Source organism: Delphinapterus leucas, chromosome 4 (genome assembly GCF_059928025.1).
Source record: "Delphinapterus leucas isolate spDelLeu-1000000601 "Yukka" chromosome 4, BTC_Dleu_Yukka2, whole genome shotgun sequence".
Lineage (NCBI taxonomy): Eukaryota > Metazoa > Chordata > Mammalia > Artiodactyla > Monodontidae > Delphinapterus > Delphinapterus leucas.
The window spans coordinates 91,920,248-91,945,299 of record NC_143132.1 but is presented as its reverse complement, the minus strand read 5'-3'; the positions used below and the strand labels follow the sequence as shown (position 1 = coordinate 91,945,299).

The 25,052-nt window shown below is 34.9% G+C and overlaps 1 protein-coding gene across 1 annotated transcript in view; it reads left to right on the top strand.

Annotated features, from left to right (window-relative positions):
* The window catches only part of NAALADL2 (N-acetylated alpha-linked acidic dipeptidase like 2), a 1,488,397-nt gene that overhangs the window by 299,541 nt on the left and 1,163,804 nt on the right, over positions 1-25,052 (top strand). Inside the window, exon 3 of the mRNA XM_022571899.2 lies at positions 21,770-21,849. The gene's annotated coding sequence lies outside the window, so the exon portion shown is untranslated. The remainder of the gene's footprint in view (positions 1-21,769; positions 21,850-25,052) is intronic.

Sequence of the window (25,052 nt, the reverse complement as noted above, 5' to 3'; positions counted from 1 at the left end):
TATATGCTATAGATTGGATGTTGTATCCCACCAGATTCAAATGGTACAACTAATTCCTAATGTGATGGTATTTGGAGTTGGGGCCTTTGAGAGGTGATTAGGTCATGGAGGCAGAACCCTCATGAATGAAATTAGTGCCCTCATAAAAGAGGCCCCAGAGAACTCACTCATCCACTTCTGTCCTGCAGGGGAACAGTAAAAAGATGGCTATCTATGGACCAGGAAATAGGCCCTTACCAGGCACCGAATCTGCTAGCACTTCGAACTTGGACTTTCCATCCTTCACTACTGTGAGAAATAAATTTGTTATTTATAAGCCACCCAGTTCTATGATATTTTGTTATAGCAGCCTGAATGAACTAAGACACTAACTGATTTTTATGGAATTCTAATATATTTCAGGACAAATTTCCCATGAAAGAATTCCTTTTAATATTCCAGTTCTAGGGAATTCCCTGGCAGTTCAGTGGTTAAGACTCTGTGCTTCCAACGCAAGGGGCATGGGTTCGATCTCTGGTTGGGGAACTAAAATCCCACATGCTGTGAGGTAAGGCCAAAAAAGTATTAAAAAAAAAATTCAAGTTCTAGGGAATTTTGACAATCCAGTGGTTAGGACTCTGTGCTTCTACTGCAGAGGGCACGGTTTGATCCCTGGTTGGGGAGCTAAGATCCCACAAGTTGTGGGGCCACAGTCACTTAATGGTCATGATGTTTATAATTTGTAATTGTAAATTGTAAATAATATGTAATTATAATTTATCATTTCATAAATGATAAAACTTAAGTGTATAAACTTTGAATCAAATGCTGAAAAGACACTTTCTGTTTGTGGGTTTGTTCTTCAAATATATCTAGCTGTGTTGCTCGAGAGAAACAGGATTTGACTTACCTCATATATGAATCCTTTTTTAAAATGACTTTTTCAGGTTTGCCTGAATTAATAACATGTATACAGTTTTATTGTGTTTAGGACTATTAATTTAAAGGATTCAAAATTTGAACTTTAAAGGAGGCATCTTAGAAATACTGAAGCAGAAAAGGAATTTTCCATTATTTTTATATTTCAAATCTAACAGGGTTTGTTTTGTTTTGCATGGGAATGATTTTATTTCCTTTAAAAAAGAACTGCAGGGGCTTCCCTGGTGGCGCAGTGGTTGAGAGTCCGCCTGCCAATGCAGGGGACACGGGTTCGTGCCCTGGGCAGGGAAGATCCCACATGCCGCGGAGCGGCTCGGCCCGTGAGCCATGGCTGCTGAGCCTGTGCTTCCGGAGCCTGTGCTCCGCAATGGGAGAGGGCACAACAGTGAGGGGCCCACATACCGCAAAAAAAAAAAAAAAAAAGAACTGCATTATTTGAATCCAATCTTTTTGGATAATTTTTTTATTGTAGTAGGAAAGAACTATCTATTCCTTAATCTGAACTTCTCAACCCAAAATGTTCTCTAAACAAAATTCAGGCATTTGCAATACAAATAAAAGGTTATTTGTGCTTGATGTATGAAATTTATTTGAATTCAACCTCATTTGCCACAAGATTTGAGATGCCTTGGACAGAGCATCAAGGACAAGGAATATTCGTAGAGCAAAAAATAAAGATAAGATAAAAGAAAAATACAAACTTGCCATCCCAAGGTCATACATACTCATTAGAGCTGATAGTTGAATTTGGCTGTAAACTTTCTGGCAGCCAAAGTAATGAAGGAGACCTGAACTGTTTCCATCAAATTCACTGGTATAATTTTAAAAGTATATCTATTTCTGTCACTTAATTCTCAAAGAAATTTCTCATGGAGAATTTTATATAGGAAATGACAAATGGTATGATAATGGATTTTTTGTAGTGACAAACATTTCTACAAATCATCTGTCATAAACCTAAATTTTCAAGAGAGATTAAGACTCCTTTTCTAGACTGGAGCCAGATAAGACACTATAGGTAATAATCTTGGTATATTGACTATTCTAGTAAGATTTATTATTTGTTTGCAAAGGGTCCTAGATATTAGCAGCCATATTTACCTCCTGGAACTTTTCAGTAGCTAACTGTGGAAGAAAAATGTGAAATTGGGAGATGTTAAGATGGACTGGCCACTGTTGTTTGTCAAACTCATGAGGCTTGTATGAGTAGTTTATTCCTTTTCATGATGAATCAGTATTCTTACAAATTGAATATGATTAACCTCACTATGAGTTTCCTTTTTTTAAGGAGTATATCAGTTATAATGTTTTTTGATTATAAATAATGAAAAATGTGGTTCAAACTGGTATAAATATCAAAGTGAGTGTACTGGATTATGTAGTAGGCAGAATTCTGTGAAGATATCCCAAGATTTCCAGTCCCTGGCATATACTCTCTCCCAGTTATTCAGTCAAACATGTATCTAGATACTGCTGTGAAGGGGGTTTGTGAATATAACTAAAGTGTCAAATCAGCTGATCTTATGATAGAGAGATTATCTGGATGATTCTGAACTAGTCAGATAAGACCTTTAAAAGTAGAAATTTCTTCTGGCTGGTTGAGGAAATCAGAGATTGGAGACACAGGACAGACTTGAAGAACCATTGCCTACTTGAAAAAAGAGGGAGTCATGTGGCAAAGAATTCAGGTAGCCTCTAAGACCTGAGAGAACTTCATGGTTGACAGTCAGCAAGGAAACTAGGGATCTTAGTCCTACAACCACAAGGATCTGAGTCATGCCAACAACAAGAATGAGTTTGTTGTTAAAGAAGTGGATTTTTTTCATAGAATTTTCAGGGAATGACTCAGTCTGGCCAGAGCATTGATTTCAGCCTTATTATATCCTGAGCATATCTGTGCTAAACTTCTGAAATGCAGAACTGTGGGCTAATAAATGAGTGTTGTCTTAAGCTTCTATTTGTGGTAATTTGTTTTAGAGCAATAGAAAACCAATACAGCTACATCCCTGAAAATCCCACTGTTCGAGTAGGGTGATCTTCAGATGTGATTTATAAGAGTTCTGGCTCCATTAACCTGAAGTTCTCATGGCTCTGTTCCCATGTTTTCCTACTAGGGGAAAACTGGCTGCAATAGCTCCACTTTCAAATCCATACACTGCACCTTCCAGAAGCAAAGAGACACTTTCTTGAAATGCTTCAGCACACAGCATTCCCCAAACCACCTTGATGATTCAGGTTGGTCCAATCAGTGGCAAACCTGGCACTGGCTTGGTGAGGCAAACTTGGAAGCCATATTTCAAAATGGCCACTTGAATGAGTTTATGTCAAATTATATACAGAATTTCTCATTTTTCTACCTCATCCATGCAGGTAAATGTAGTTCTTACAAGAGGAGCCAAATTTCTGTACTAACTCCATAACTGTAGAATTATGCTTTCCATTATACTTTCTCATATATTATAGCTAATTAAGTGAAATACCCAGTTTTTCTACTTCTGAGAAAGTGCAAGTTTATTTCTAATACTTGGCTCTGGTATTTCCCATTTATTTATGCACTAAGCATAAACTTCCAAAGTATGCTTATTTATGATTAAGTAGCCTGTAATCCATTCCCTTTTTCAATGACAAACATTTATTCCCCCCCAGATTATAGACTGTTTAGCTTACTAGATTTTCTCCCCAGACTATATATTTGTTTCTTTCTTGGTAAATCAGAAGTGTGGGCTCTTCAAGCCAATATTCTGCATGAAGTTGCTATATCACTCTATTCTTTCACAGAGTGTAGAAAATTTCAGCAAAAACATGAGAATTTTGTACCTGTCTGATTGACTTTTTTCTTACCCTTGTCCCCAGACATAAATTCATTATTAGCTATGTTGTATGAGTTATTGATTCTCAATATAACCTTAAAACTGCTTTGAGAACTTGACTCAGAATGATCTCCTGATGAATTGTTTAATAATTCCTAATGGGATAAACAAGAGTATATCTTGTCTGTCTTCTTAATGTATTGTAATGTTACAATGATACTTTCAAATGAGTTCTACCCATATGTTCCCTATTAATAGTTTCACTGCTATCTCCAACCCAGGAACATTACACATAAAAGAGAAAGATAAGCATTTGCCTTTACAATGTTGACAACAGAGAAAGGTCAAAAGCAGAAAATGACTCTTATTAGTCAGTTAACTCTGCTATCTGATTAATGTCCAGGAAGAATGATTTAAGATAAACCTATCCCAAATCCATATCAGTTTTGGAAACTGTTCTTCAATATTTCACTGAATTAAAACTATGAAGTATTTGTGCAAGTCAATTCTTCTAGACACTGAGGCGTATATTTTGCAACCAGTTTAAAGCATTCATGAGAAGTTATGTTGCTCAAAATTAGAAGTTATATGACTGCAATGTTGACACTATTTTATATATTTACTAATTATATGTGCTTTAAATGTTTTCCAGCCAGGCTAAAATTATTAGTATTACTTCTCCATTTATGGAACAAGCCCAGGAGTCATTCTTTAAGAAAATGTTAGTTTTGTTCTCCCATGTTTTCATAACTTATCCTTGTACTGAAATTGAGAAGCTTGATGTTTAAGTATGGGTAGGGGTTCTCAAATTTCATTAGGGAATGGGTTTCCTAGTTTTAGTCTGGCTGACAGTGGAACATATTAAAACTGTCTATCATTTACACCCAATAATCAGCAAAAGCCTAGTTCCAAGAAATGTTGTGTATAATTCAGGTTAAGCTGTACAGTTACTGAAAACATTCTTGCATTGTATTGTTTTAGCTTCTCCTCATTTCTTTTCTGATGGCCTTGTTAATAGGTGTTATAACAAAGAGACTAATAAAACATGTTACTATAATTACTTAGGGTCTGGGGTTGAGGAGAGAGAATGGAATGTTATACATAAGGCTTACCACATGCCAGTGTCCACTGAAGGTATTTCTCCTGTTTCAGTTCCAGGAAGATCTGAGATTTTCCTAAGCAACTGGTTTGTTTTATTTTTTTGGACAATATGAATGGCATAATTTATTATGTTTATTTCTTTCCTTTGATTGCTAAAATACTAAGTCCAATTTTTGTTTTCCTCTCGCTGACATGTGTCTTACTCCAAATATTTTGCTTACCAGTCTTACTCCTAGCATTTGACTTTTTCTATTCATTCTCCTTTTGACCTCATTTCCTCATTCTTTTTAAATTGGTCTCATCATATAGGATATCCTTAATGAATAAATGGTCTTTTTCTATTTGAAAAGGTCAACCTCTCTGATGGTAAGCACACCTCTAGGAAAATGATCTATAGACACATGAGCTAGATAGGAATACCTATTTAGTTAGCCAGATCAACCCTGGTGGTGAACGACTGGACAGATGTCTAAGGCAGACTATTATCACAGATACTGTTCATTGAATTTGTTTGTTTCCTTATTATTTTTTTCCCCCCAATAGGGGCTAGTCTCACATCTTTTAAGTAATAAATCTTTTAAACAGAGTTCCAAATATGATGATACAGCAAGGCTGGTGTTGCTATGTTAAAACAGACTGTATCAGTAAAAGAGAACTCCACATTTGTGTGATATTTCTAGAAAATATAATATTAACATATAGAAATTAAACCACAATATAGGTGCAAATATTTTTCATTGCATCTTAATAATGGGTATTATGTTAATATAGTGATTCTCCACCTTGGTGATGAAGAAAAAAAAACCAACACCAGGCCGGTGTTCATCTAATAAGAAAAATAAATTCCTGGCCCAGGTCTACATAATCAAAATCTCTAAGAACATAGCCTGAAGATAGATATATATCTTATACCTTATTTATGTTAAATATAAGATATTTATTTTATTTTGTATATATATATATATATATATATATATATATATATATATATATATATGAAATCTCCAGGGATTATTCTAATGTGCAGCTAGATTTGAGAATCACTGTGTTAATAATGTATTATTGAAGAACAGAATAAAAATGTTATTGAAAACCTAGCTCCAGAAGACAGCTCTGTCTCTGAATTGTTGAAGAAGAAATGCTGGTAGCTTTATATATATTTGTGACATATTACTATTCCAAACTACAAATAAAGAAAATGAGTGTGAGATTTTAGAATTTTTTTTTTTAAAGACCTTGTTTCATGTAAAAACAGAGAACAGCATGGTACATTCGGTTTTGTAATATGGGAGTTGAAAATGACTTTTCTTCCTCAGTGGTCTGAGAACCTAGACTGTTTAAAATAGAGATCATCCTTAGAAGTGAAATTTTACTTTCTGAGTACTAATCTGCAAAGTTTAATGGTAGAAGAGGGAGGAAAGAGAACAGGCCTTAGAGCAACATCTTCCCCCATCTTACTGGTGACTCAATTTTTTTTTTAATTGTGCCAGTTCCCAGAGAGACTCATTATAAAGCCGAGATTGAAGGAAGTAATTAATTCACGAAGGTTGATATTGGTTTTGATGCACCAGAGACTTTCGGTTAGTCTGCTGGAGTGTGAAAATAATGCTGTGAACTGCAAGCTAGAAGCAGGGAGAAATGACGCACCAGTCTTTTCGTACACAACTAACAATATACACAATTTTAAAATGCTGTCCCTTTGTAAGGAAACCTATCTTAATTAGGAGAAGGCTGGAAAAAGATCAACCATTTAATCTTTCTGTTTAGTAGGACAAATGTGTCCTTTCCAGAGACCCATGATAAAAGGTGACTGAGATTTTTTTTCTACAATTCTGAAATATATTCTCAATACAGTAATTACATTTTCAGGATCTATATTTCATGTGTCATTAGGAACTGCTCCTTCCAGCTGGTTCCAAATGCTCATGACTTCCTTATGGAGTATTAAAAGTATAATAAGAAATGATGCTTTAAAGCATTTCTTTAGAAATTTAGAAATTTTAGAGTATTTTTTTTCTCCAGGTCCACTGATATGCATACAATTCAATTTAAAAAATACTTTTTTTTACAAGAAATCTCCTTCTTTAGCTATATGTCATTGAAAACTTTTGCAGTGAAGAGTTCTGCTGCGGGGGTGTTATCAATCCCATCGCTTATCTGGGTTTAAGATCACATACTGTTTAAATGTTTAAAATTGTTTAATTTTAGTGGTTTATATTATTAATCCTGATTCAAGATTATTCTGCCATTAATTTCTTTGAGGTTATTTAGTAACCAAAATAAGAAGTTATAAGGCCCTGCTTTGTGCAATTCAAAATAAAATCATAGAAAGTTAGATCCAAAGAGTCCATACCCTTATTATTTTATTGAGCTAGAATCTGAGAATCAGAGAGGTGAAATAATGCTAACAGACTACTTAAAAGCAGACCTAGGATAAGAAACCATCTTCTGAAAAATAGAGAAAAAGGACCTGACTTTATTGAATGTTCAGTTTTTGCCCTGGGAGACTGATATTATAATCCCTGCTTAACAAGATAAAGAAACTGAGGTCCAGAGAGGTTAAGCAACCTAACTAAGGTTCCCAGGATGGTGAATTTCAGAATTCAGATCAGATGCCCTGTCTAAATCCAGGTTGTCTCTTCCCAAAGCCCATGGAAAAGCAGTTGTCTTTCAATCACAGGACTTGCAAGATCCTGCAGTCAACACAAATAGAGCAGAAGAAACTAAGTGATATTCATTTAGGCTATAGTATTTAAATAAGTCAGCAGATTATAGCAGTAAGATCCAGTAAGAGCAGAGCAGGAAGAAGTGACAGGAAGAAAAAGAAAAAATGTTTTCTTCCTTCTTTCCTCCCTCCCTCCCTCCTTTCCTTCTTTCCTTTCTTTTTTTCTTCCTTCCCTTAAAAAAAAAAAATCTCTCCTTGTAGTTGTTCTTGAAGCCATTATGTGTATTAAAAAAAAACATGTATACCTGAGAAGTCTCTGACGTTATAACTATACAGAGTGTCCCACGAAAATATGACTTGAATCATAAAGGTAGCTTATATTCAGCATACTCCATTTAATGTAACAGAATGCAATTCATTTTTAAAAACAGCTCTATAAAAATGTTAAAACACATATTTAAAAATAGGTTATTTTAGAAATTAACACTTGTACTACTTCTCGTACCAGTGACACTAAGTAATATTAATAGGCTATGGCATGCATCAATTTTCTCTTGAAAAATCCTCTTTCTCTTTATACTTTTTATATTAGAAATACAAAGGTCAAAATGCATATATTCTGTTTACAAATGATCCTATGCGATTTTTCTTTAAGCAATGAGTTTATTAACATTGTGATTTTAAAAGTGGTTGATTTTCTTGATTTCCAAAAATGTATATAACTTTAATGCCTATGTGCTACATATTCATGAGTCCTTATGTTTCCTATATTTTATAAATGAAACAATTAGCAACCAAGGAGGTGAAGAGACAAACAAAAACCTTCTCAATAAGATATAACCCAGGTCTCTCTCGTAATATTAGCTTGAAGCTGTTATCATTATATATCTTGACTGCTTCTTAAATCTTTTGATTATTTTTTCACTTTTAACTTTAACCCTAAATTTAGTTGAGAGAGAAAATGAGAGAAAAGAGACAATATCCTCCTGAATTTGAGATGTTTGAAGCAATATTACATATACACAGTGACGTGGTGTGCTAATACATTCTGTCAGGAAAGCTGACTGAATTTGACAGTAATCTTATTAAAAATATCCAGAAATAATTTGCTTTATGAAAGACAAAGCACTTTTCATTTTAGTTTAAATAAAAGATTCCAGAGGATCCATTTTTAATGCAAACTTTCATTAAAGTACCATTTAAAATGTAATTTATGTTTTTATTAAAGAAATTGTATTTGTTTATCTTTTTTAAAAAGTAGATTTAAATATATTTATGAATTTTAAAAGGAAGACACTGACATGGCTATTAATAAAACATTTCTTAGCGACAAAAGTTAGAACTAATTTATTTCGCATAATGAGAAGTAACCCAAGATAAATGAGTCATATACATTATATATGAAGGTTACATATGTAGATGTAAGTAGAAATACTACGTGTACATATACATGTAGATATACAGATGTGGATATAAATAAGGATAAAGATACAAATAGATGACAAAGTATTTTGCTTTAATGTAGAATATTGTTAATTTAAACTCATGTAACACCCTATATTTTAAAGCTTCAGACAAAATAAAATATTTTGCAATTAAAGTAATGGAACTAAGGTTTTAGAACTCAACCATGTTTGTTTATCAGCAATGTTGTAAATGAAAAAAATCATCATCAGTACAAAAGTGGGCATTAGGAATACAGATGGGACAGCTGTTGTTCTTTAATTGTGACTAGATTAATAAAATTCAGTTTTTACAACCCATTTAAAATGTATCACTTGGGAATACATTTTAGTACCACTTTGAGTGTCTTTCGGTTAATAAATTCTTGCCTTTTGAATGTAAGTATTTGGCTTCAAATCCCAGATACAAGTTTATTAAAAATTATAATAGTTCTTAGAGGCTGTAAAATGAAATGAAGTGCACAAAATGTGTGTTTCTGGTGCTTGACTTTAAAATGATTTTTTACATGACTAACTTCAATATTTTCAACTTAAGCAGACTGTTGTTGAATTTAAATGATTATTAAATATTTAACCAGAATGAGAAAGAGAGAGTGAGAGTGCGGGGGAGATGGAGAGAGAGAGAGGGAGATGTGGGATGGCGGGGGAAGGGGTAGTATATCATTTTAAAGTCAACTTTTCTTTTAATTTCTTGATAGTTTTTTAAATAATAAAGAGGTGTGCCCTATATTAACATACTATGCTAATAATTATGAATCCAATAATATTTATGTAAAATAGGCTGTAACTTCAGATCTGAATTGTAATAAAGTATAGTTAGTATAGTTAATAAGAAGAACTCTGTGGAATATTCTGTCAAAGGGTTTTTAGGAGGTGATAAAAATACACTTTTTTTTTAAGCCAAAGCATTTGGAATATGGCATTATTCTACTAAATGTTTTCCTTTATCAAATAAACAGATGAGAGAGAATACTTAAAATCTCTGTTAATGAACAGGGCTCCTCTTGAAAATTCAGTGTTTATTGCCAGTGAGATGAAAATTGTGAGGCAGCGAGGTAAGAGCATGAGGGGCAAAGACACTAAATTCTTTAATTTTGCATGGCAACTGGCCTAAAAGGAAGATAAGGCTCCTTGTTGGCATTTCTCTTTCCTTAATAGAATAACCTTTGTGTCTGGATAAAATAAGGTTGATGGGGTGGAGGAGAGATAAAAACCACAGAATTTCCACTGAAACAACTAAAGGGCCTACTACAGTTCCATGTATGCTGACAGAGGACACGGGGCTCCTGGGGTTACTCACAGGAGAAGCAGAAGTATATGTAATTGTGCTGGCTCTCAGAATAGCACAGGATCATGTAGAAGGCCAGCTGGAGCTGTCCTGAGTACTGAGAACACCACCACGAAGAAACCTGAGCTTGGGGGGACCGACTGTTTTTATAGCAGTCAGTAAGCAAGACTGACCACAGAGAGACCAGGTGCATCTCAGAACTATCTGATGCTTCCTGTGATCTTACCTCACTTCTCAGAATTCCAGTTTCATAATCAATCCTGAAATGTGGCCTGAGTATAAGAACAGCCAAGGCCATCAGCTTAGCAAGACAGTAGGAGCACAATAGGCCTATGGTGGACAGCTTCCCTATACTTTTCTCCTTCTTTTATTATCTAGAGCTCCCTCCCATTTTCCACCTGTAAAAATATCTGCTCCAAACCTCATTCCAGTCACATCCTCCAGAAAGACAAAAATGCTGAATCCCATGTTGTCCCAGGAAAGCCATGGACCCTAACTCACATTTGTGCTCTTTCTCTTTGGGGTCATGATGATATGGCTTAGTTTGAGGAATCCTTAACATTTCCTGATGGGCCCAGTATATTGCTAATATTCATTGTATCATTTCTGTCCCCTTCGTTCCAAGGAACTCTCATTTTTCAAAAATATTCTCAAACTTAAACTCTTCTAGATTTTGCTTAAAGAGTGATTAACAAGATAAAGTGGAAATAGAAATTTTTATTTATTGACAAATGTCTTTTCTAACAGTTTAGTTACATTCTAACAGATGTTATTAATAGAATCAGTTGGCATGTATAAATATAATGCAACTAAAGGTAGTTAAGAGTGGTTACTTTTGGCTTTAATTTTTTAAAAGGCATATAATTAATTTGCTTTAAAAAAGTCAAAGAGAAATGAATACTAATTCAGTAAATCAAGTGGAAGGGTCCTTGGTCTGGGGTCATCTGTGACACTCTACAAAGTTGACTGGGTTAGCTGGCTAATAGATATCTTCTTTTAACCTCATTAATTTATATGTGTGTTCTGTGAAAAACCCATGCCTTGTTGAAAAGTCTTTCTAAATAAGAAGAATTTTTTCTTTACTCAACATATACATACATTTAATACTCTTTGCATGGAAAAGAAGATGGAAAGTCAATTCCATATGATAGCCAGAGAAAGAATCAGCTGGAGAAAGAGGAAGAGAGACTGACTTTTCTAATTTTATCTTGTAGACTGAGAGAGGTTGAATGAGCATCATATTTGAAGTTTTGCTTCCTAATAATTGGGCAACTTTGGTTAAGTGAATTTATATTTCTGAGCCTCTTTCCTAATCTATAAAACTGGGATGATGAAAAATACTGCATGGATTGGCATAAAGAATATTTGAGGATTAGTTGTGGTTTGTGTCAAGTTCCTAACACCTAAATCCTACTTGGTATTTAATAAATGGTCACTGTTATTATTGATGTTACTATTTTATCCTTTGAAAATAAGGCCCTGAACACAATAGATGTTTCTGTGGCCCAACAAATCAGAAAATATTAAAGAGAAGAGGAACATTCTGGTGGTGCATAACAAACTATAACGGAGATTTTTAGGATTGATGGTAAATGAACAGTTGGAAAAATATTTGTTTTTATCAGAGTCAATTTGGCAGCTGTTGGTGTGCACGCCCATTGCTTAAAGGTGCAATCCTTTGATGAGGTCTTTAAGCAAATTTATACATGTTTGTTCATAAGTTTTTTGAGTGTTAGAAGAAATTCCTTTAAAACAATGGAAATCCTATTTGAAGATGATGATTTCCCCATGACGATTTCTTTTCCCAGGCCCCTTTGCTTCTCTGAAACTGGCTGTGTACCTTGTGATTCTAAGGCCGATTCTTAGGGAGTATGACATATCACATATTAAACTAAAATATGAAAGTCTTGCTCAAATAAAAGAAATGAGATGTAAAGTTTTAATTAAGAACTATTAATTAAGAATTAACCTTTTGGAAATTCACTTCCCTCCTAGCTGCAGGGCAAGGTTGTATTTGTCACAGTGTGGTCATAGATGAGTGCATTTTTAAAGATATGTTATATGGTGACTATAGCTTATGTGATTTATATTTCGAAATAGACCATATGATAAGCAATTACGTAATTCTGAGATAATCTCTACAGTCTCTGTAAGCCCTTTTGAATATTTCAGTAAACAAATATTGAAATACTAATATGGTAATTCCATGTTCATATTTAAATCTGTTGTACTTTTTTAGGAGAATATTACTATTTTAGGAATATGCAAATGAAAGGTGAAAACATTTGCGTTCTGAACTATTAGAAAGAGACTGAGAAAAAAATCATATTTAATGCAGATAATGCAAGCTTCCTAGGGATAGGGAGTATTTTTTTATAAATTGGGTTTATTTGTTGCATTTATTGTAAACATTCCACAAATACCTGTTGATGAGATTTCATTTGTCATCTTCATGGATCTAATGTGCTAACTTTGTTATAATTAGTTTCCACAACATTTATGTGATGTTATTGATGGAATGGTAGACCTATTTTGCACTAAATTTCCACTATGAAATTCATTATATAGAAATGGTAGAGCATATTCTATAAATGATAGCATACATACTATATCATCTTCAGTGCTTCTTAAAATTTGTCACCCTTGAGAATCACTTGGGGAAGTTTATTAAAAATGCAGATTCTGGGGCCCACCTGTTCTGATTCTCATTCTGACAGGCCCAGAATCTGACTTTTCACAAAACTTAGAGTTGATTCTTGGAAGTAATTTTAATATATGTTGAGAAGCACTACTCTCCAATATTTGAAGAGAAACACATTTACTAACTTATTTTTTTTCTCCTGAGGAACACATTTTTTCAATTTTATCTGTTTAGACATGTCCCTTCTAAGTACTCTTCCAGTTTCACTTCTCATAGTAGGAAGTATCTTCTCTACTTTTCTCATTTAACCACCAGTAAAAGTATGTCTTAGAAGGAAGCTTTGGGCTTGACAAAACTATAACCTAATTCATCAGACTTTAGCCTTTTGAGATTAGTCCCACAAAACAATTAAAAACATGGTTTTCTGCTTGAAGTGTTTAATTCTGTTTTAATTAGAAACCTTCCCCTTTTATTTACTTAGTACTCCTTTACCTTCATTGACATTGAGATGGTTTTCAGTGGGGCATCATGAATATGCCTGCATTTGCATACTCATATGGGAAAATTCTAACGGTAAAGACATAATTAAGTTTTAAGGATCATTTTGTACCTGAGATTACATTTATAATCCAATTTGGAACTTCTCCTATGAGATATCTGTGAATCTAAAAGGTTAACAAGTGGAGATTTACTGTGTTTCAAACTAAATCTAAATGATATTGCAAAATTGCATTTTTTGGTTGTTGCTTAGTAACAATCATCCAGTTTTCAAGAGAATCATTCTTTGTAGAGATGATTCCTAGTATATGGTATGTGTAGTAGAAAGATATGTCAACATACGTGTTGTTGGGAACATTTCAGAAATGTTCTGATTGAAACCATGGTGATACTGGTTGGTTAGCACAGAGCCTCAGGCATAAATAATCAATGTAATGCATCAATGAAGATTGTTGTTTCTAAAGCAGTACACTAGGAATGACTAGTGTTTTCCTTTTTTTTAAAACTGCATTTTTGCCTCCCTGCAAACAGATTTGAGTGGATCTGTTTGAAGAAAAGAACAGTGTAGTAGTTGTATTGCCTCATGGATTATTTACCCTTTATCCTCAAACATCTCTGTCTCTAGCCCTTTGCCCTCAACCTATTCCCTCTTTAATCAACCACAATCTGGCCTTTCCGTTCCCTACCACACTGAAACTACTCCCACGAAGTCACCAATGACTTTTAATTGCTAAACCCAAAGGAAGTTTTCCAAGTCTGTCAGTGCTGTGCTAAGTCATTTTGGTAAAGGAAAAAGGCGTGTCCCTAAATCCCCTTATTAAAATACCCTCCCAGGTTTTGAACCAAGTGGAAAAAGTTAATAATAGCTCTACAATCAAAAAACACTCCTATATATAAAACTCCATCCTGCCTAATCTACTGGCAGACCATTGTCAACCCCATAAACCTACCCAGTGGGAAAGCAAAGGCTTTGCAGGTCCAAGAACTACAGACTGTCAGCATGTACAGTAACGCAGGGTAATAACACAAACAAACAATGACCTGTCTTTTTTCAAAATTTTAATATTTTGCTCACCGTGGATTCTTTTGCATTAATTTTTAATTTTAAAGTAATGCATTTAAATATTATTTATCTTCATCACGGAGTTTTTTGATGCCCCTTAAATTTTTTTGCCCACAGTGAGTGCTTCACTCACCTCACCCCTAATTCCAGACCTGCCCATAGTACTGGGCCTCTTCGTGAACCTGATACTATTTTTCTGTCTCTTAAATATGTTCTCTCTGAGCTTCTGTGACATTGTTGTCTTGTGATTCCTTTCCTTCATCACCAGATATTCTCTCTCAGTATCTTTCCTGGGCTCTTCTTCTCTTCCAGCCCTTCAGTTTTTGGTGCTCTCAGTGGCTGATTCTCATTGTTATAAGTGTGGCTTTGTTTATGCTCTTTCTTGTTGCATTCAGTCATTTCCACTGCTATTGCTTTTTTCCACACCCTCATTATTTTATGGCTGAACAGTTGCAATAGGCTGCTAACAAGTTCCTCTAATCTCCATGCTGGCCCCTTTCTGGTCCACAATACAGGCAGAATGATTTTTTTCTAAAGTGAATATATAATTCATATGTTTATAAACTGAATATTTAGTATTTTTTTCCTGTCCTAGGTACTGTTTTAGATTCTAGGGATAAATCAGTAAATGAAAGAAAGTCCATACTCTTCAGAAACTTATCTTAATTTTATTTGAATATTGTTATGGCCTCATTCTAGGTGTTATATTTAATTTTTATCTAAATATATGCTTGCATGGTGGATTTGAGTAGAAAGAAGGTTTTTTCCTCCTTTTCTCATACTTTGATTATAAAATTTTTTGAATATTTTTACTTTTCAGTTATGTATGAAGTGGTAGAAGCCTAGATTCTGCTTTCTAAAAGAATCACTTTTCATTAAGAATGTGGAAATCATTACCCATTGACTTGTTAGTACTTAGGATTTCTTTCAAGTCCCAGAAATAGAGGATGATGTAATAATTACCTTACCCTTATTCTTTACTCATTATTTCTGTATGAATATGTTTTATACATATTATTAATTGTATCCCAAGTCTTGGATCATATGTGCTACTACAGTCCTTAAACAAATTGTAATCCAGTCTAGTGACATGTTTGGCTTACACTATGTGTGTGTTTGTTTTAATTTTATTCAGTTATTTTTAAAATTAATAAACATTATTTTTATAGCAGTTTTAGGTTCACAGCAAATGTGAACAGAAAGTACAGAGAGTTCCCATGTGTCCTTTCACCACAGGGATGATGCACATCCCCTCCCAACATCAACATCCCACAAGTACCAGTATAGTACATTTGTTACAATTGATGAACCAACATTGATACATCACTATCAACAGTTTGCATTAGCTTCACACTTTTGTGTTGTTCTGTGGATTTGACAAAGATATGAAGTCATGTATCCACAATTATATATCTTACAAAATAGTTTCCCTGCTCAAAAATCCTGAGTTCCAGCTGTTCATCCTTACTTCTCCCTAAATCCCTGACAATCATTGATCTTTTTACTTTTTCTATGGTTTTGCATTTTGCAGAATGTCATATAGTTGGAATCATACAATATGTAGCTTTCAGACTGTCTTCTTTTACTTGGTAGTATGCATAATTTATCATATATTGTTGTGTCTTTATACTCCATTTCTTTTCAGTACTTAATGATATCCTACTGTCTGGATATACCACTGTTTATTTGTCTATTCATCTATTGAAGGACATCTTAGTTGCTTCCAAGTTTTGACACTTATGAATAAAGCTGCTATGAATATCTGTGTGCAGGTCTTTGTGTGAACATAAGTTTTCAACTCATTTGAGTAAATACCAAAGAGCACAATTGTTGGGTCATATGGTAAGAGTGTGTTTAGTTTTGTAAGAAACTGCCAAACTTCTTCCAAAGTGGCTGTACCATTTTGCATTCCCACCAACAATTAATGAAAATTCCCGTTGCTCCACATCTTCATTAGTATTGTTGGTGTTTTAGATTTTAGTCATTCTAATAGGTGTGTAGTGGTATCTCATTGTTGTTTTAATTTGCAATCCCCTAATGACATATGATGTTGCACATCTTTTCTTATGCTTGTTACCACTTGTAAAACTTCTATTGGGGGGATGTCTGTTCAGATCTTTTGCCCAGTTTTTTAGTTGGGCCATTCATTTTCTTATTATGGAGTTTTAAGGATTCTTTGTATATTTTGGATAACAGTCCTTTATGTGGCTGTCTTTTCATTCTCTTGACAGTGACTTTTGCAAAGTAGAAGATTTTTAATTTAATGAAGTCCAACTTATTGAATCTTCTTTCATGGACCATGCTTTTAGTGTTGTATCTAAAAGTCACTGCCAAACCCAAGGTCATCTAGATTTTCTCCTGTGTTATGTTCTAGGAGTTTTATAGTTTTGCATTTTATATTTAGGTCTATGATTTGTTTGAGTTAATTTTTGTGAAGGTTGTAAATTTTGTATCTAGATTTTTTTTTTTTTCATGTGACTGATTGTCCCAACACTATTTTCAAAAAGGCTATCACTTCTCAATTGAATTGCCTCTGCTACTTTGTCAAAGATCAGTTGACTATGTTTGTGTGAATCTATTTCTGGGCTCTTTATTTTGTTCTATTGATCTATTTGTCTGTTCTTTCACCAAAAACACACTGTCTTAATTACTATAGTTTTATTGTAGTCTTGAAGTCAGGTAGCATCAGTCCTCAGACTTTGTTCTTCTTTAATATTATGTTGGCTTTTCTCTATCTTTTGCCTTTCCATATGAACTTTATTCTAATCAATTTGTCTATATCCATACAATAACTTGCTGGGATTTTGATTAGGATTGCACTAAATCTATAGATCAAGTTGGAAAGAACTGACATTTTGACAATATTAAATCTCCTATCCATGAACATGGAATATCTCTATTTATTTAGTTCTTTTATTTTGCTCATCAGAGTATTATAGTTGCCCTAATATAGATCTTGTATATGTTTTGTTAAATTTATACATAAATCTTTAATTTTGGGGGGGTACTAATGTAAATAGTATTGTGTTAATTCCAAATTCCTCATGTTCATTGCTGGTATATAGGAAAGCAATTGACTTTTCTATGTTCACCTTGTATATCAAATTTTCTGTAGTTGCTTATTAGTTCCAGGAGTTTTTGGTTGATTTTTTTCAGATTTTCTACATAGACAATCATATCATCTGTGTTATACTTGTTATACCTGTTCTTTTCCTTTCTCATTGTATTATCTAGGACTTCCAGTATGATGTTGAAAAGGAGTAGTAAGAGGGGACATCCTCGTCTTGTTCTTTTTTTTTTTTTTTTTCTTTTTGTGGTATGCGGGCCTCTCACTGTTGTGGCCTCTCCCGTTGTGGAGCACAGGCTCTGGATGCGCAGGTTCAGCGGCCATGGCTCACGGGCCCAGCCGCTCCGCTGCATGTGGTATCTTCCCGGACCGGGGCACAAACCCGTGTCCTCTGCATCGGCAGGCGGACTCTCAACAACTGTGCCACCAGGGAAGCCCCTTGTCTTGATCTTAATCATAACAGGAAAGCATCTAGTTTCTCACCATTAAGTATAATGTTAGCTGTAGGATTTTTTAGATGTTCTTTATCAAATTGAAGAGGTTCCCATCTATTTTTAGTTTGCTGAGAGATTTATCATGAATAAGTGTTGAATTTTGTCGAGTACTTTTTCTGTATCTATTGATATGATCATGTAATTTTTCTTCCTAGACTGTTGATGTGATGGATTGCATTGACTGGTTTTTAAATGTTGAACCAGCCTTGTGTATCTGAAATAACTTCCACTTGGTCATGTTGTATGATTATTTTTATACACAGTGTGTTTTTAAAAATTTGTTTGTGAAAAACATTTAAAAATTGAGACATTCCCCACATTTATTTTGGGCATACTTGAAGAAGACCTGACATTCCTGGGCTTATTACCTCACATGGCAACAATCTGTGGGAGCTGAGTAAATGTTGCTGCTCCCCACCACCCCACAATCCTTGTAACTCTTTAATGCTTTATGTCCAGATACTTCATTCATTTACATCACCTGCCTCAGATGGTCTCAAGCATACTCCTGCCTTGGAGATAGTTGGAGGTGATCCAAGTGCTGATCTTACTTGAGCTCTGTGTTGTCTAAACCTTTGCATATTGTTGAGACTCCTCATTCCTTTGCACCTGTGATCCTATTTTCTTCTGATATTATTCCCATTTTTTTTACATGCCTCCCTCATGGATCTTCCTCTTATCATCTTTTAAAATTTGAAATTCCTTAGAATCCCATCATTGGCTCTTTACTCTCTACATACTCAGCGTAGATGATCATCCATACTCATTTTTTTTTAGGTCCTAGAATCCCTGCTATCCCCCTCTTCCCAGAATACTTGCTTTCATTATTATTCACATATTTATTGGTTCCAAGGAGCCACGAGAAACAACAGGGAATAATGACTTGTCACAGGCCTTTAAAGGGAATGGTTAGTCACACATTTGCAATGGCAGTGATAGTTGAAAGGAATGGCAAAAAAAAAAGATATACATCATGAAATATATTGACAGTCTGGAAATGTACTCAATTTATTTTCACTAGTCTAGTCATAATCTTAATTGACAGGGAAACAGATGAAACCCCAAAGACTCCTATTTGTCTAACAGTGAAAGATTGTCCTAAAATCAAACATAATCTTAGAGACCAGCCTGGCAGGGAAAGAGGAAATAATCTTTAGATCTTTCATTATTACAGGATGATGATGAGATATCTATATCTGTCTGTATCTATAGCTATCTATCTATCTATCTTTCTATCATCTATCTATCTGTAATAGCAGGTACATCTATACAGTGGAATATTATTTGGCAATAAAAAGGAATAGAGTACTGACACATACTATGATGAACCTTAAAACTATTATGTTAAGTAAAAGACACCCAGAAAACAAAGGCCACATGTTGTATGATTACAGTATCACAATCCATAGAGACAAAAAGCCAATCAGTGGTTGCCTGAGGCTGGGATTGGAAGTGGGGATTAAGTACAAATGGGCATAAGGAAAATTTTGGTGGGGGGTAAAGAAGTATTCTAAAACTGGGTTATGGTGATGGTTAACTTATTGTATAAATTTACTACAAATCACTGAATTACACACATTAGATGTATAAATTATATCCCAATAAAGCTGATGTAGGAGATAAATGGGTTCCAGGCTAGACGTTTACAACTGGCCTCCTGTTCACACTTCCTGGGATAAGAAGAAGATGGGCTCCAGGCTGGACATTCATTACCAGCCCCCTGTTTACATTTCCTGAGGCAAGAGACAAATGGTCTCTAGACTACATATTTATGACCAGACTCCTGTCTATATTTCAAGATCTGCACCTTGATATAAAAACCAGCAACAGGAATAGGGTAAATAACCGATCACTGGGCATTTTTATGGTAGGGACAGAGTGCCATAAAAGGATCAACAGGTCACACACTTCCCATCCTTGGGGCAAGGGAAACATTGCACATGTGCAGAAAGTCTCCTTGGGGGTCAAAACAGAGGGGGCACCACCCCATAATATGTGATGCTAAGGCCATCCCATAGGCCTCTGGGCTGAAATCCATCTTGGAAAAAGTTGTGCATGCATGTTGGTGACGGTCCTAGGGCAGGTCAGTTGTGGAAAAAGAAAACAGATAATTGGCCCAAGGTAAACAAAGACCCAGAAGAGCTGCCCTATATAAATGACTTAACCGCCTCTTTACTGCACTCCTCATTAGGGAGGACACCGACACCCTTTCTCTCCCCGGTGTGCATCTCTGCCTTGCTTCTATCTTAACTAAACAAACTGTTTCTCTGTGTGCTCTCCCACTTGTTGTACTGTGCCTCTAATAATAAACTTTGTACCTGTTTTTACAGTTTTGCCTCCATGAGAAATGCATTTTTCACTGGTGGCAAGAGCCAGGGGGTGTGGTGCCCAGGATTCCTGGTTTTCATCCAGGCTACCCAGGTTTAATTTCTGGGAAGGGAATTAAGATCTCACTTCTCACCACCACTCTCTGCTGCATCCTGGAGATCAAAGCTACTTAAATAACAATAGCTGGTCTTTTTCTATGCACTTATAAAGCACAGTGAGGCTAAGGAAGGTGCACCAGTACAAACAACTAATAAATATCAGGGCTAGGATTTGAACCCAGATAGTCTCTCTCCAGGGCACTTGAAATCATTTTTCATGAATTATATGATTTTTAATCCTTAATATAACCTTATGAGATGATATCACTAATATAATTTTCTCACTTTACATGTGAGGAAATAAACCTAAAGGTTAAGTAACTTGCCCGCGGTCACAGAGTTCATGGTTTAGCTGGAATTGAAACACAGAGAGATTGACTTGTAACTTACATCTGTAATCTTTTTGGGTTAACTGATCACGCAGCAATATCTCTGAAGCCACAGATACGAATTTATATTTATGAATAGCTGGCAGGAATGGTGACATTGTAATTATGAAATGCAGAAAGACAAAGTAGCCTAGTGTTTTACTGATAACTTTTTGGGCTACCTTGCTTGGATCAAGAACTTGACATACAGCACAAAGCCTGGAGACCTAAAGGCTAAGAAACCATCCATTTACTGACAAGTGGTCTGGATAGGAAGGGTCAGGTTTCTTTTAACTTGGGGGAAAATAACCACTTATTTCCTTAATCAATCTTATAAAGGAACTGACTGATTTTTAATAAGCGTACATCTTAAGGACATAAACCCTAGTAAAAACAATCTCCGGGGGGAGGTGTTCGCTTATTCATTTAGTATTTATTGATTACCAACTCTGTGTTATGTCTTGCTAGTAATTAAATATGGTTTTAAGTATGCAAATTTTTTTAATGAATGTACTATCTTTTAAGAGACCTTTTCCTTGAATTTAGTATTTTGAGTGAACTATTCAAGGGTAGTTTTTATCTCTTAATTATTTCTTTTATCCCATCTTCCTCTTGTTTTGGAAAAAAAAAAGCAACAATATGAATTAATGTCGTATAATAGTAAGAATAACCTTCAGAGGATTTTCATCTTCTCACTATTTTTTTAATGTGTGTGGAATCATGACAGTTAGAGATATGCAAAAGATCTAACTTAAGAGTAAAAGAAAAAAAAATAGTTCATTTAATACATCTTACTAGTCATTCCCTATGAATAATTCCCTATGGTATTTTGGCAAAACGGGCTCTTGTCTAATTTTAAATGACGCAATTGAAGAAGCTTCAGCTGGAGGTTGATTCTAGAGGCTAACGGACTTTCTGTGAAAGTTTTCTAACATTTAGCCTAATTTTTCACTCCTTAAAATTTTAGAGCATTACTCCTAATTACTTCCTGTGACCTACACTGCCACCGCCTTGTTTCATGCTGGTTGCCAATCACTGTCCTTCTAGGTAGGTATTATGTCTCCCCACTGTGAATTGTTTCTGAATGAAGCATAGTTTTAGTCTTTACATGGGCTGGTAGTTCCTATATAGAGGGATAAATTGTATATTCTTCTTTTCTGAATTTGGGCTGAGTTAAACATAAGAGTACCAAATCATGTATTTGTTAATCCTTGATTTAAATGTGAATTTAAGTCTTTGAATCAGAATTCTAACGGATCATCAGAACTGTCATCAATCATTTACTAAATTCATAGGTGTGAAATCCAGGCTCATATTTCCCAGTTTTCTATTACACAGAAGATTGGAATGCTTTTCCTATTTTCTATAGATATGTGTCAAAATAAAAACACTCTTAAATAGATATTGAACAAAATGTTTACACAGATTTTAGGCATATAGCATCTATGTGCCATTTTTCAAAAGAGGAATAATTGTTATACTGTTGCATGGAAACATAATGATTTTTTATGACTAGGAAATAATGTGAACTTTCTAGAGGCTGTCAATCAATAGTTTATTTTTATTGATTGACATATGTTTCTTTTAACCTCTGTGTAGACTCTTCAATAGGTTAAATAATTTTATTGTTGTTTCCTGATATAGCTGCTGGGCTTTCAGCATTAAATATAATACACCGAGGCAAGGTCTTTCCAGAAAAAAGTAACTTTATCATGCTTATCTCATCAATATTTTGCCATTATTTTTTATAGATTATAACCCTGTCATATCATAGCCATAGCTGCTGGTGCTAATCTGTATTTTAAAGAGAAACAATGAAGAAGGGGGATTTACTGTAAATTTAAACAAATATTAGTTCATGAAAATTGTATATATTATATAATGCAATTATATATATTTTTTTTCCCAGAGGGAATGCTAGCTAGTTACTACCTTCCACAAGGCTTGGTAGTGATTATTTCTTATTTCTAACCACACACTATCATGGAAAGTGCTATCTGGCCACATTGGAGATTTAGCACTGGGGATATGCATGTTGGAACAAATCCTTGATTAGCAGAGTTTCAAACTGAGCTGTAGTCCGCTTCTCCTGTATCCCTGCTGAGAATCACTGTGCAAAGGTTTGTCTTGACTGGCAGACCTATAAAACCTGGAGCTTATCTGCTATATTGCTTTGATATTTCAATCTATTTTGGGATAGATTTTATACTTTGGCACTTGGTATATTGTCTTTCCTTTGGATATACAGCTGGTGGCTGTATTAGCATTTACTGAAAGTGCTGTAGCAATTCCCACATCAAGGTAATCCTGTTCCCTAGTGTTCTTTCAGAGTAAACCCAAGGTGTTTCATTTCAGGGCAGATGAAACCTAATTGATGTCTTTTAATCACTTAAAATCTCTGTATACACTAGTAGCAGCTGGAGAAACAGGATCTGCCATAGCCAGGCCACGTCATTATGGCCAGGTGTTAATAAATGCTCCTTTCTCTATCTAACCTAGTAGTCCTCAAATTTTAGTGTGCATTCGAATCACTTGAAGGGGTAGTAAAAACACAGATTACTGGCCCCCATCTCCAGAGTTTCTGATCTGTAGTCTGGGATGGGGTCTGAGATTTTGCACTTCTAGAAAGTTCCCTGATGATGCCGGTACTGCCAGTTCAGGGACCACCCTTTAAGAACTGGCTTATAGAGTGTTGTATAACCACAGTACTTAAGGCTGTGAATGGCCCAGATCTTGGGCCCACACTGGAGAACTACTGAGCTAATACACTGATTGGCATACTTATTCTGTGACGGACCAGATAATAAATATTATAGGCTTATGGGCCAGACAGTCTCTGTCACAGCTACTCCGTTCTGCTGTTATAGCAGGAAAGCAGCCATAGACAATGCATAGATGAATGCATGTGGCTGTGTTCCAATAAAATTTTATTTATAAAAACAGATAGCAGGATATATTTGGCTCCTGGCCTATAGTTTCCCAATCCCTGATCTAATTCATTAACAAGGGACTTGTATCTTTCCCAGCTCACAAATCATCTGTATCCTCTGTACTAGTTAGCAACTATGTGCCAAACTTTGAGCTAGGAGCTGTGTGGGATATATAAAAAGTATAAATCTGATTTTCCAACTCTTCTTCAAAATATTAGAGTTCAGTGTGGTATAATCTTGAAAAATATTAGAGAGACATTAAATGCCTAGACTAGAATAGATTTCATGATATAGGTGAATCTTGGAGAATGAGTAGAAACTAGGCAAAAGAGAGCAAAATAAATGTCTTAGAAAGGAAGGTCAGCATGAGAAAAGACGTGGAGTGAATACTCAGTGTATTCTTCCAACGGGCTGTGAGGAGATCTGTGATGTGGAAAGGATTAGAAATGTTGAGAGTCACAGATGCCACTTAACTAACACTTATTGTGCACACTCTATATATTGGCAAAGTGATAGGTCCTGGGGGCACAGCTAACCAAGGCATAGTCCTTGCCTTCAAGAATCTCAGATGTGGCTCAAGATATTAAAAAATCCCAAATTCATATACAGTATTTGAAGAGTATATGCTTGGCTCATGGTGAGCTTTCAATGGATGTTAAACTGAAAGTGAAATGAATGTGATTGACGCCAGGGAATTTTTGTTAGTTCTTGATCAGTAGAGTGGCTTGAAGAAAGCTGTTTTAGGAAAAGCCATCCTCCATAAACTAGTAAAATGATAACCATATAAAAGAATGGTTGTTAATGATATTATATTAATTCCACAGAAACTTTGCTAGATTGGAAAATAGTGTGTTTTGGGTGGCTCTTTTGTTTGTTTTTAATTTGTTCTTATATAGTGTGACTAAGAAAATCCAAAATTAGTGTATTAATATGTTTTCATCAAGCCATCATCAGAACTAAAGACAATTTCCAGAGTTGTACCATTTTGTCTTTCTGATACAAATGTATACCATTAAAAAATGACTCTGTATAGAGAACAATTCTCCATATATAAGTGGGGCTTTTTATTTCTGAGATTTTATTCCCAAAACATTGGATATAGGGTCAGGATGGAGTCTATTATCAAATAAAATGTCTAGTGGAAGCTGATGGTAGGTGTTTGTGTGAGTACTTGAGTGAGGGAATCTTCAAGCTTCCTTCTCATTCCAGTATTCTGACTTTAAGTAAAATTTGTAAGGTCCACAAGGAACTAATTCAGGCAAGTTTCCCTAAGAATGTGAGAAAATCACATCTTGAATAATGCATTTCAGTAGATGAAAC